Source organism: Vipera berus (genome assembly GCF_964194415.1).
Source record: "Vipera berus genome assembly, chromosome: 1".
Taxonomy (NCBI): domain Eukaryota; kingdom Metazoa; phylum Chordata; class Lepidosauria; order Squamata; family Viperidae; genus Vipera; species Vipera berus.
This window is the reverse complement of record NC_138202.1, coordinates 149,905,764-149,918,143: the sequence shown is the minus strand read 5'-3', so window position 1 is coordinate 149,918,143 and position 12,380 is coordinate 149,905,764. Positions and strand designations below refer to the sequence as shown.

At 44.5% G+C, this 12,380-nt stretch overlaps 1 protein-coding gene and 1 long non-coding RNA gene across 2 annotated transcripts in view; one reads left to right on the top strand and one right to left on the bottom strand.

Annotated features, from left to right (window-relative positions):
• Window positions 1–4,783, bottom strand: part of GPD2 (glycerol-3-phosphate dehydrogenase 2) — a 93,765-nt gene extending 88,982 nt beyond the window's left edge. The window contains exons 1-2 of the mRNA XM_081340367.1: window positions 4,499–4,783; window positions 3,998–4,075 (exon numbers count right to left, since the gene is read on the bottom strand). The gene's annotated coding sequence lies outside the window, so the exon portion shown is untranslated. The remainder of the gene's footprint in view (window positions 1–3,997; window positions 4,076–4,498) is intronic.
• On the top strand, window positions 4,145–11,946 carry LOC308675259. Its single transcript, XR_014028092.1, has 3 exons — window positions 4,145–4,412; window positions 9,837–9,869; window positions 11,565–11,946. It is a non-coding gene; the product is annotated as an uncharacterized lncRNA (long non-coding RNA).
• The last annotated feature ends 434 nt before the right edge of the window (window positions 11,947–12,380 follow it).

Here is a 12,380-nt window from a genome sequence, read left to right as displayed (position 1 = left end):
CAGCCAAATCTTCAATAATGTTCACCTAAGGAATATGTAAGTGGTTTTATCTTGAATTTTAGAATCCTCCAATCATGCTAAGAAGCAATAAAAAAGGTTTCTGTCAGAGACCTATCCAAAGGTAAAAAAAAAATCATCAAAGACTTGTTGAAACTCTACTTCTATATTATTTTGGCCACCTGGTTGCTTCAAGATCTTTTCTGACGTAGATCTTTTGAATTAAAAAATTCCAAATTCTTGCAAATAGAAATCCACCCTAGTTCACAAATATGTATCAGTTTTTAAATCACTCTTTCTTAGTCCAATCCACCTCACAGGCAGGACTATTAGGTATGCTTATCCCCTTGAATTATTAAGGTTGACTCAGCCTTCCATCCTTCCGAGGTAGGTAAAATGAGGACCCAGATTGTTGGGGGCAATTAAGCTGACTTTGTAATAATGCCGCTTGGGGGTGTGTGAAAGCCCTAATAAGCAGGCATATACATAGAATGAAGGCTACTAGAGAGCTGTTGGAGGTCCAGCCGATCCGAATCCGACCGGTTACGACTAAGGTCGTTTACGAGAACTTATCTCGCTGCGTTGAGGGTGGCTAGGTCTAACCACTTTGCCACCTTCATCGCGTCCGCAGATAATCGCCCGGCCGCCCTGTTTAGGGTAACTCGCTCTCTCCTTAATCAGGAGGTGAGGGAGGAACCCTTGCAGGGTCGAGCCGAGGAGTTTAGTCGATTTCTGTCGGACAAAATCGCTCGGATCCGGACCAGTTTGGACTCCGACTGGGCAGAGTCTGACGAAGAGGATACGGGCGGCCTTGTCGATTTAATCTGGGAAGAGTTCGATCCTTTGACTCCTGAAGAAGTGGACAAGATCATGGGGAAGCTGAGCTCCACCACGTGTTTGTTGGACCCGTGCCCCTCCTGGCTGACTTATGCAGCCCGGGATGGGACACAAGGCTGGCTCCAGGCAGTGATTACTGCTTCTTTGAGTCAGGGTAGTTTTCCCGCCGCCTTGAAGGAGGCGGTGGTGAGACCCCTCCTCAAGAAGCCTGCCTTGGACCCAGCAATTTTAAACAACTATCGTCCAGTCTCCAACCTTCGCTTTTTGGCGAAGGTTGTTGAGAGCGTGGTGGCGCAGCAGCTCCCTTTGTTCTTGGATGAAGCTGACTACCTAGACCCGTACCAATCGGGTTTCAGGCCCGGGTACAGCATGGAGACGGCATTGGTCGCGCTGGTGAATGATCTCTGGCGGGCTCGGGACAGGGGTTGTTCCTCTGTCCTAGTCCTTTTAGACCTCTCAGCGGCTTTTGATACCATCGACCATGGTATCCTGCTGCGACGTCTCAGGGGGTTAGGAGTGGGAGGCACAGTTCTCCAGTGGTTCTCCTCTTACCTTCTGGGACGTTCGCAGTCGGTGTTGGCAGGGGGGCAGAGATCGACCCTGAGACCTCTCATTTGTGGAGTTCCTCAGGGATCGGTTCTCTCGCCTCTCCTGTTCAACATCTATATGAAGCCGCTGGGTGAGATCATTCGTGGTTTTGGAGTTGGGTATCACCAATATGCTGATGATACCCAGCTTTTTATTTCGACCCCAAACCACCCCAGTGATGCCCTCGACGTGATGTCCCGTTGCCTGGAGGCGGTCCGGGTCTGGATGGGGAGGAACAGGCTTCGACTCAACCCTGACAAGACTGAGTGGCTGTTCGTGCCGGCATCCCGGGAAATTCCGATTATTCCATCATTGGCCATGGGGGGTGAGCTATTGCCCCCCGTAGATAGGGCCCGCAACTTGGGGGTCCTTCTAGACTCACAGCTCTCTTTGGAAGAGCATATTGGAGCTGTGACTAGGGGGGCCTTTGCCCAGGTTCGCCTGGTGCACCAGTTGCGGCCCTATCTAGACTGGGATGCCTTGCGCACAGTCACTCATGCGCTCGTGCCCTCTCATCTAGACTACTGTAATGCTCTCTACATGGGGCTGCCCTTGAGGTCCACCCGGAGACTCCAACTGGTGCAGAATGCAGCCGCGCGAGTTGTCTTGGGAGTTTCCCGATACTCCCATGTTACACCTTTGCTCCGCGAGCTGCATTGGCTACCGGTTGCTCTCCGGGTGAGGTTCAAGGTGTTAGTTATGACTTACAAAGCCCTTCATGGCATGGGTCCGGATTACCTACGTCAACACCTGCGGCCGGCGTCAACTTCCCTCCGTCCAGTGCGCTCCCACAGAGAGGGCCTCCTCAGGGTGCCGCCGATCAAAGAATGCCGATTGGTGACCCCCAGGGGGAGAGCGTTCTCTGTGGGCGCGCCAGACCTTTGGAACCGCTTACCGGTTGAGCTCCGGATGGCCCCCGACCTTCGCTCCTTCCGGCGCGATCTCAAAACATTCTTTTTCGAACAAGCTGGCCTGGTCTGATGGGATGGGGTTGGGTTTTTAAAACTAGTTTTAACTTTTATATGTATTGATTTTATGGGCATGATGTTTAATGGCTTTTTAATTTTTGTATTCGATTTTATTGTGTATTGCCCTGTTCACCGCCCTGAGTCCTTCGGGAGAAGGGCGGTATAGAAATCAAATTATTAAATTAAATTAAATTAAATTACTGCTAAGCTTGTAAGCCGCCTGAGTCTTCGGAGAAGGGCGGGATATAATTGGAATTAAAATAAATAAAATAAATAAAATAAAATATATAAAAATGGAATAATAATAATTAGGAAGGAAAATTTTGCTTCATTTTTTTTAGAAAAACTGGATTTATAAATCTTTCCTAATTTATATTAGGTTCTAGTCACAACTGCCAGTTATCTGCTACCAATTTACACTGACTCAGGACAGATTGAACAGTATATTCTCAACTGCTTCTTACACTTGGTCATTTCCCTCTACCTCAAGTATCTGCTGTACTGAACTGACCACTTTCCTCTGACTAATGGTGGGGCCTGCCATCTGTTCATTTACTCCTAATAACCCTAACCAAGTGTACTCTACAGTAGTAAGTCAACAATGGTAGCAGAACCACTGTGTATTTAGCATATCCAAACTGGCAACCAGAAAAAGCACTCAGATACTGCAACTGATGAGAGAAAAAGACTGAAATCCTCAAAGTGTTTAATAACAATAAAAAGAAAGGAATGTAGTTTTTGTAATTTGTTATCAAATGAACTATTTCTTTCTCAAATGAAAGGCATGACCTCATGATATATATATATATATATATATATATATAAAGGTAAAGGTTCCCCCGCACATGCGTGCTAGTCGTTTCCAACTCTAGGGGCCGGTGCTCATCTCCGTTTCAAAGCCGAAGAGCCAGCGCTTGTCTGAGGACATCTCCGTGGTCATGTGGCCGGCATGACTAGATGCCAAAGGCACACGGAACGCTGTTACCTTCCCACCGTAGTGGTCCCTATTTTTCTACTTGCATTTTTCTTTCTTTCGAACTGCTAGGTTGGCAGAAGCTGGGACGAGTAACAGGCGCTCACTGTTACGAGGCACTTGGGATTCAACCCGCCAAACTGCCGACCTTCTGATCGACAAGCTCAGCGTCCTAACCCACTGAGCCACCGTGTGTGTATGTGTGTGTGTGTGTGTGTGTGTGTGTGTATATATAATGTCTATATCTATATATCTATATCTATATCTATATCTATATCTATATATATCCTCGTTTTTTGTTACTACAAATAAAAACCCTTATACATTTCTTTGCAAGAGGACAGCAGCTCAGCCACAATTTTTGGCCTGTAAATGAGGTCGCCGCGGTGACAAAAAGAGAAAGCAGGGCACTCTGCCCAGGATCGGACCCCCCCCCCGCAACAATTACATAAGCTCTGACCATCGGCAAACAGGTTTTAGGTCTGAACCCTGATCGTGGAGAGACCACCTGTGCCTTCTCTCCCCCCCCCACCCTCTCTCTCTCCTGCCCCACCGGGTCCTGATCCCAGCCATCAAACCCACAAGCAGGCGCGAAGAAATTCGGGAAAGCCAATAAAGAGGCAACCAGACCGACCCTCGCGATTCCTCCTCCGGGACCCCGTTCCTCCGATCCAGGCGCCGATTCCACCGCACCCGCCTGTTCCCGCCCGAGCTGAGAAGGGAGAGAGAGAGAGAGAGAAGGCGGGGGGGGGGGAGGAGGAGGAGTCAGCATCTCCCTGAGACCAGCAGCCTTCCCCTCCAGGCTGCAGCCGCCCACGGGCTCAGCAAAGCGGAAGATGCAGGATTCTGCAGCTCCTCCTCGGCCAGCAAGCGGAAAAGGGACCCGCGCCGGTCTGGGCTCCTGTCCCCGCCCGTCAACAGGCTTTTTCCTGAGGCCCGGCCGAGGCGGGGATCTCAGATGAAAACTCCCGCGCTCGGTAGGCCCCGCTGCGGCCGCCGCCGCAACGCGAGGACCATTCCGGGAAGTCGCCCGGCCGCCGGCCTACTACGTAAAAGCTCTTTGCGCCGTGTGCCTTAAAGCGCTCGCCTCCCCGGGCTGCAGGTGGAGCCCAGTCGGAGCGACTCGCTCGCTTACCTCGTTTGCTTCTTTGCCAGCCCGGCAGCTTCTAGCTAGCCCCGGGGCTGCATTTTTTTTATTTTTATTTTTTTAGGAAACCTGGCCTCACAGCGCCAGGACTGCCGCAGTTCGCGGGTGAACAAGAAGGGGGCGGGGGTGCAAAGTTAGGGGCTCTTGGCGGTCTCCCGTCTTCCTCCTCCTCTTCTTCCCCCCCAGCCTGCTTCCTCAAGGCGTGTCTCCTCTAACCGGCCTGCAAAGGAGCAAGTTGCTGTAATGTGGGGGTGGGGGGAAACGGGTGGAAGCGAGCGAGCGCTTCCCGCTCCTCCCTTTCTACACACGTGTTAATGCCGAGAGACAGAGAGAGCGAGTCACTCAGCCGCCTGTGCTCGAGTCCGTACAGGAGCTGCCTTTCGGAAAGGGAGGCCGTTGCGGCGCTCTTGACATTGAATTATTTTTTTAAAATTATTTTTATTTGTATACCGCCCTTCTCCCGAAGGACTCAGGGCGGTGAACAGGGCAATGCATATTAAAAAAAACAGAATACAAAAATTAAAAAAAAGATTAAACAAGTGCCCAGAACTCTTAGATAGATTAAAACGCATTTAAAAGTAATAAAAACCCAACCCCCCTCCCATCCCATTTGCAGCCGGTAAACAACAACTTTTATAAATGGATCTTAACTTTTAATCTGTATTGATTTATTACGGGCACTGTTGTTTAATTACTTTTTAATAATTTTCAATTTTTGTATCTTGTTTTTATGTATTGCCCTGTTCACCGCCCTGAGTCCTTCGGGAGAAGGGCGGTATACAAATTAAATTAATAATAATAATAATAACTCTCCTGCCAAGAAAGTCACCCTAAAAAAAAACAACAGCCGGGGCCTGAACACAATCGCCTCTCAAAAGACCCAGATTCGTTTCCAAGGGGCGCGATCACGAGGAGCGTTGGGCCGTTTTAACTGGAGTTTCCCTTTGCTAAAGAAAAGGCAAGGGAGGCGGCGAGGATGCTTCCAAATCCGGCTTCTTTTCCTGCGCGGTTCTTCTACTTCAGGGGTCTTCAAACTTGGCCCTTTTATGACTTGCGGACTTCAACTCCCAGAATTCCTCAGCCAGGCTGGCTGAGGAATTCTGGGAGTTGAAGTCCGCAAGTCATAAAAGGGCCAAGTTTGAAGACCCCTGTTCTACTTCATTCTTTCGAGTTCAGTCATTTGCAGCTCGTCTTTGCTTTCCCTGCATTCTTGCATTTTCCTTAGCAAAAATAATAAAAAAAAATAACGGAAAGTTGGAGCGGCTGAACTTTGCCTCCTTTGCACGGTAGTGCTAAGAGCTGCCTCTTTAGAATTACCCAGGCACTTCCTACTGGGTCAAGTAATTCATGATTAGGGAATTTGGCTTGCGTCTCTTATTTGCAAGACGAACAGTGTATTTCCCCCATCTACTGTCCAACCTACGTCCTTTTAGAAGCAACTTTATATCCCTTAGCTGCAGACCAGAGAATTGCAAACAGGTGATCTGGCTGGAAAAAAATTCAGGTGTCCCATTTTAGATCCCAGCATGGTAACCAAGTGGATTTCTAGAGGACATAATCCCTCTTCTTCGTGCTTAGACTAGTAATGTGTCTTTGCTCCCTTTTTTGCAAGTTGCTGTTTTGTATGTTGAGCTTGCCAGCTGGAAAGCTTGAGTGCCTGGTTTCAAGTGGGGGGAGGGTAAGCTCCTATTACTTGCCCCAGCTCCTGATCCACCTAGCACAGGGGTAAGCAACCTCGGCTCTTTTATGACTCATGGACTTCAGCTCCCAGAATTCCTGAGTCATATAGCTGATTCAGGAATTCTGGGAGTTGAAGTCCATAAGTCATAAAAGAGCCGAGGTTGCTTACCCCTGACCTAGCAGTTCGAAAGCATGCAAATAGATTAATAGGTACCACTTTGGTGGGAAGGTAACAGTGTTCTGTGAGTCTTTGTCATACAGCTATGCTGGCCACATAACCACAGAAAATGTCTTTGGACAACGCTGGCTCCCTTGGCCAAGAAACGGAAAGTCAAGTCGGACATGACTGGACAGGAAAACCTTTAAGGCTAGTTTTGGCTGGGGTAGCATTTTCTAAAACAAAAATTATGGCATGTTGTCCTACACTTTAGGTTAGAATTCCACTTGGAACCCTTGCATTTATAAAACAATATATGTTCCAAATAAATATTTAAAATATTAGTCTCTTTTGCCCTGAAGAATAAATATCCTTAAGACCCTGGTTGTTATAATGTGACATATGAAACTGACCCTAACGCTAGCACTTTTAGTTAAAAGTAGAATGCCTGTAAATATCAGATGCTGGTAAAAAAAGGGGGGGAGGTTTCCGGTGGCGACGCGACGCCGAAGACAGCCGTTTTCGGGCTGCCCGCTCCGCAGCTGTGTTTTTCCATGGAAACAGCGCCGATCAGCTGTTTAGATGGATTTGAAGCTCCCTCCTCGGGAGAAGAGGAGGGGGTGAGGCCCCAGGTAGGGGTTGAGGTATTCTGGGCAGCTTTTAAAAGGCAGCTTTTAAAAGGCCAATTCCTTTTGGAGAAAAGAGCCTCGGGAACTTCTGAGATGTCTTTAACAATCTGTATTTGGGGTTTTAAAATAATTGTACAGGTTGAACTGCTATTTTGGGAATGCAGTTTCAAGCAAACATACAGATCTGCAGTCTCAAAGGGGCTGACTTGAGGTCATGAGTCCATAAACCAACACGTGATCTTTTCATAAGGAAATTCAAAGTACTTTTCGTCAGCCTTAAGCAACACAAATCAGACCAGATAAATGTTTTCAAGCCTGACCTTTTGAAGGGACCTTATATATTTAAATAAGGGTAAACAGTTGAATGTCTGAAATATAATACATATTTGTATCTTGTTTTTTCTATTAAGGGGGGCATGTCCAATATTAGCCCACTTTTAATCTGGTTGAAATAGTTGGTGAATAACAAACCTAGTTAGAAAGACATGGTTAGGCAAGACTCACCAGGCACCCAACTTGCGTATCCAGGCCTAAGTGTTGTTACTCAGACATCCAAGCACAGTTTACTTCTCTTGATGCCTTTAAAAAAGCTAGTTAAACCCAGAGTCTTCTTAAATAGGCCTACTCTGGACAATCATGCTAACAGAAAAGGAAGATATTATTTTGCTGGTTATTTTTAAAAATTTAGTTTTCCCAGGTTTCCTTGCATCAGTATGTATGGAAGGGGTGATGTTTGGGAGACCGCTTTGGAAGAGAGGCAATTTAAGAGTATATTGTGTCTTCTTTTGCCACTGGAAGAAAGCAGAGTAACATTTTCTTACAAATGAAAAATAGCAATAGCACTTAGACTTACATAACACTTTACAGTGCTTTACAGCCCTCTCTGAGTGGTTTACAGAGTCAGCATATTGCCCCCAACAATCTGGGTTCTCATTGTACCAACCTTGGAAGGATGGAAGGCTGAGTCAACCTTGAGCCACACCAGGATCAAACTACTGGCTGTGGGCAGAGTCTGACTACAGTAAATACATTCTAAACTACTGGGCCACCAGGATTCTGTGGTTAAAGAGAAGATGTTCTTCTGCTTTGGACAACTTTAGTTTGGTTGGTCAGAAAACTAGTATAAGGTAGGCCCAAGGATCTAGTGTGGGGAGCACCAAATGTCACAAAAGATGAGAAAAATGCATCCCAATTTGTTTATTACTGCAGCAATAAAATAGCATGTATCCACGTGTTAGACTTTTGTGCAATGTTCAAACAAAGAAGAAAAACGATTGGTCAGAACTTGATACATACGTATGTCATCTTGTCTATCACATAATATATGAGTGGGGAAATAATAATAATAATAATAATAATAATAATAATAATAATAATAATAATAATAATAATAATAATAATAATAAAAGTTGGAAGGGACCTTGGAGGTCGTCTAGTCCAACCCCTTGCTCAGGCAGGAAACCCTATACCATTTCAGACAAATTGTTGTCCAGTCTCTTCTTTAAAACTTCCAGTGTTGAGCATTCACTGCTTCTGGAGGCAGGTTGTTCCACTGGTTAATTGTTCTAACTGTCAGGAAGTTTCTCCTTAGTTCTAGGTTGCTTCTCTCTTTGATTAGTTTCCATCCATTGCTTCCTGTCCTGCCTTCAGGTGCTTTGGAGAATAGCTTGACTCCCTCTTCTTTGTGGCAGCCCCTGAGATATTGGAACACGGCTATCATGTCACCCCTTGTCCTCTTCATTAAACTACACATACCCAATTCCAGCAACCGTTCCTTATATGTTTTAGCCTCCAGTCCCCTGATCATCTGTGTCGTTCTTCTCTGTACTCTTTCTAGAGCAGACATGTCAAACTCATGATGTCATGTGACATTGCACGACGTATTGGGACTCTTTTGCCATTGCCAGCAATGGGGTGGGCGCAGTTTCCGCGTGACGTGTCCGGCCCACAGGCCGACAGTTTGACACCCCTGTTCTAGAGTCTCAACATCTTTTTTACACCGTGGTGATCAAAACTGGATGCAGTATTCCAAGTGTGGCCTTACCAAGGCATTGTAAAGTGGTCCTATAGTCACATAGGAGATGTGTTTTTAGGGACCTGTTGTCATAAGATAACAATAGTTCACCAGTCTAATCCCCCAACCAGTTTTGTCTGGTTCTAGCTGTCAGTCTTGGGGGGGCGTTTCTTAGTTTTATAAGCTTTTTCTGCTCAGCAATGCCTAGTATAGGCCATCAGTTTAGTAATCCTCTATCTGTCTAGCCACTTTCTGTATCTGATGAAGTGAGTTGCAGCTCAGGGAAGCTTATGCTTTTTAATAAAATGTGCTAGCTGGAAAAGGATTCCTGCTTTTTTGCCACCATAGAATAACACTAATGTTTAACTGGATTGTATCCAGAGTACAGTTTCTAAGCAACAGCATTGTGTAGGATAGTAATTAAGACCTGCTGTGTTCCCAGGCCTGGGGTTAGGATGTCTGTGAGCCCCTGTCAAGCCTTTTTTCTATGTTGGGAATGCTGCTTCAATCAGGGCGGCCGCAGTGTTTTAGTTGTGTTTCTGACTTATGTATTGCACATATTGAAAGCTGCCCATGATCTTCCTGGAGTTAGGTAGCTTTAACAAATCTTATAAAAAAAATTATGACAATTTCCCACCCTTTCTACCCATAATCACTTTGCTTGTAAGCCCTCCTTATCTCGGTAGGAAGAACATTCTCCCTAGCTAGCAATCAGGATAATGGTTTACATTAGAGCAACACTGAATGGAAGCAAAATACCAAGCTCCACCCCCTATCAAAATATAATTATGCAACAAGGTCATAATTCCTGTTCAAACAATTACATTTTATCCTCATTTCTAACAGGTTCAGCAGCCTAGGAATATCATGCGAACAAAGGTAAGATCAATTCTTGAGTGATCATATTCCATTTCGGATGCAGCAGATGAAATCAGGGCAGACTTGGTATGTTTCTTTGCCTCCATGTGTAAAATTCATAAAAATAAGAAAAATGTGCAAGGGTTATATACCCCATTCAAATTTAATAGGCATTCTTCTTTAATAGAAACTCCTATCCAACCTTCATTACTGCATTAAATTGAGGGTTTCCTATAAGTCAAAAAGGCGATTGCTCTGTGTCACGCTTTCACAATTGACTTTGCAATACCTAACCCAGGCTTTTTCAAACAGGGTGGAAGCACGGTGGCTGAGTGGCTTAAAGATGCTGGAGATGGACTCTGCTCTGGCAGTTTGAGTTTCTACACTGCGTGGTGACGTGAGCTCCCATCACTTGCCTCAACTTCTGCCCACTTAGCAGTCTGAAACCATGCTACATGCAAGTAGATAAATAGGTACCACTTCAGTGGGAAACGTGTTTCTTGTGGACAGTCAGACTTCTGCTGGGGCTGGATCTGCCCAAATATGATGCCTGACTGCAAGGCAACATCGGTGGTGAGAGCAGGCCCCAGATGGCACCACAGGATGCCTCTCATCTTCCTGGTCACAGCTAGTTCGCCCCCTGTAGTGCATCCTGGATATGCACGTGAGCTCTAACTAAAAGGAATAGCACTCTTCAGCAGCCAAATAACTACTGTGTAGTAACACTGTAGTCTCCTGGCTAATTGTACCATTGCCATACACTAAATACAAAATCTAACAGAGTTCTGCAAGAATATAATATTCTGTGAGAGATTAAAGACAAAAGTTAACTAAAAAAAATCACTACATACAGCCAAGGGCTCTCATAGAAATTCATCAGCGGTACCTCAGCCATGCAGTATAAAAACACCATGGCCATTAGTTTCCCTGTGCCCAATCTGCCTTCTGCAAATTAGCCCTGCCCATCACTGCTTTCCCCCCCCCCCCCGAAGGAAATGTTTGGGTTTTCGGGTGGACAAGAATTTTCCTTCAGATTCTTAATTATACCTAAACATGCGATAGAAAATATAAATGTGGGATTTAAGCATGATGTGATTACATATAAAGAAATTCTTAGATTGGAAAGAAATGTATGGCAATTAAAGCCATTTCATATTTTAAAAGAAGAAAAGATAGTACAAACTTGGTTTCAGTATGGGCAGTTACAAGCTAGATGGAAACAGGATCAGAAAATTGGTATTTCCATAGTAGATGAAAATTTGGTTAAACTAATTAGAGATCAAAGTCCTGCACATATAAGAAGGATATATAATGCATTGATAGAAATAGACTCAGAAACGGAACTTGTTAAAGATTGTATGATAAAATGGGCCCAGAATATTCAAGAACCAATAACGATGGATACTTGGGAAACAATCTGGGTCAGAAATGTAAAATTTACACAGGCACAAAATTTAAGAGAGAATTTTTATAAGATGTTTTATACATGGCATTTAGATCCTAAGAAATTGGCATGTATGTATCCAAATTATCAGCCTAAATGCTGGAGGTATGGTTGTGATGATGCAACATATTATCATATATGGTGGACTTGTAAAAAAGTTAAAGCTTTTTGGATTAAAATTTGGTGGAATATGCAGAAGATATTTAAGAAAAAAATAAAGTTTTCTCCACAATTATTTTTGATGGGTATTACTATAGACTGTACTGCTATAGAAACTAAATTGATGTTGAATTTAATAACGGCAGCAAGACTTTTGGTAGTGCAATATTGGAAGAAGGAGGATTTGCCTACTATAGAAGAATGGACTTTAAAAGTTTCGAACCTGGCAGAAATGGCAAAAATTTCAGCATATTTGAAAGACCATTCGCAACAAAGATATATCTTGGAATGGAGAAGATGGATTGATTACATTCAGAATAAATATGGATGGGACCAAAAAGTTTCATTTAGCATTTGAATAAGTATTAGATTTATAAGATTTATTATTATTTAGTTACTTTTAAGGAGAGTTAAAGTGCGATAGGATTTAAAGTGTTATTATAGTTAGTTAGCATATTATAGTTTAAGATTGTTAGGGTCAATACCCTGTATTACGCTCTGGGAAGTCGGGGGGGGGAGGGGGAGGGAGGGGAAATTGGGTGGGGGAGGGGGAGGGGTGGGTCTTATGTTTATAATGTATCTGTAAAACTTTTTAATAAAAAAAAACACCATGGCCATTAGTTTCCCTGTGCCCAATCTGCCTTCTGCAAATTAGCCCTGCCCATCACTGCTTCCCCCCCCCAAAGGAAATGTTTGGGTTTTGGGGTGGACAAGAATTTTCCTTCAGATTCTTAATTATTCCTTTTTTTAAGGGGAGGGAGGTGGCAATTTCTGTCATGAGGGCTTTTCCTATTGACTAAGGACTTCTTTTTTTAAAAAAAACAGGTTTGGCAGGTAAGAAACTTTGAAAAACCCTGCTGTAGTCAGTGTAAAGGTGAAAGCTGCAGTTTTAGCATATTGATGTCTATCCTGATCTGGAAGCTCTGAAA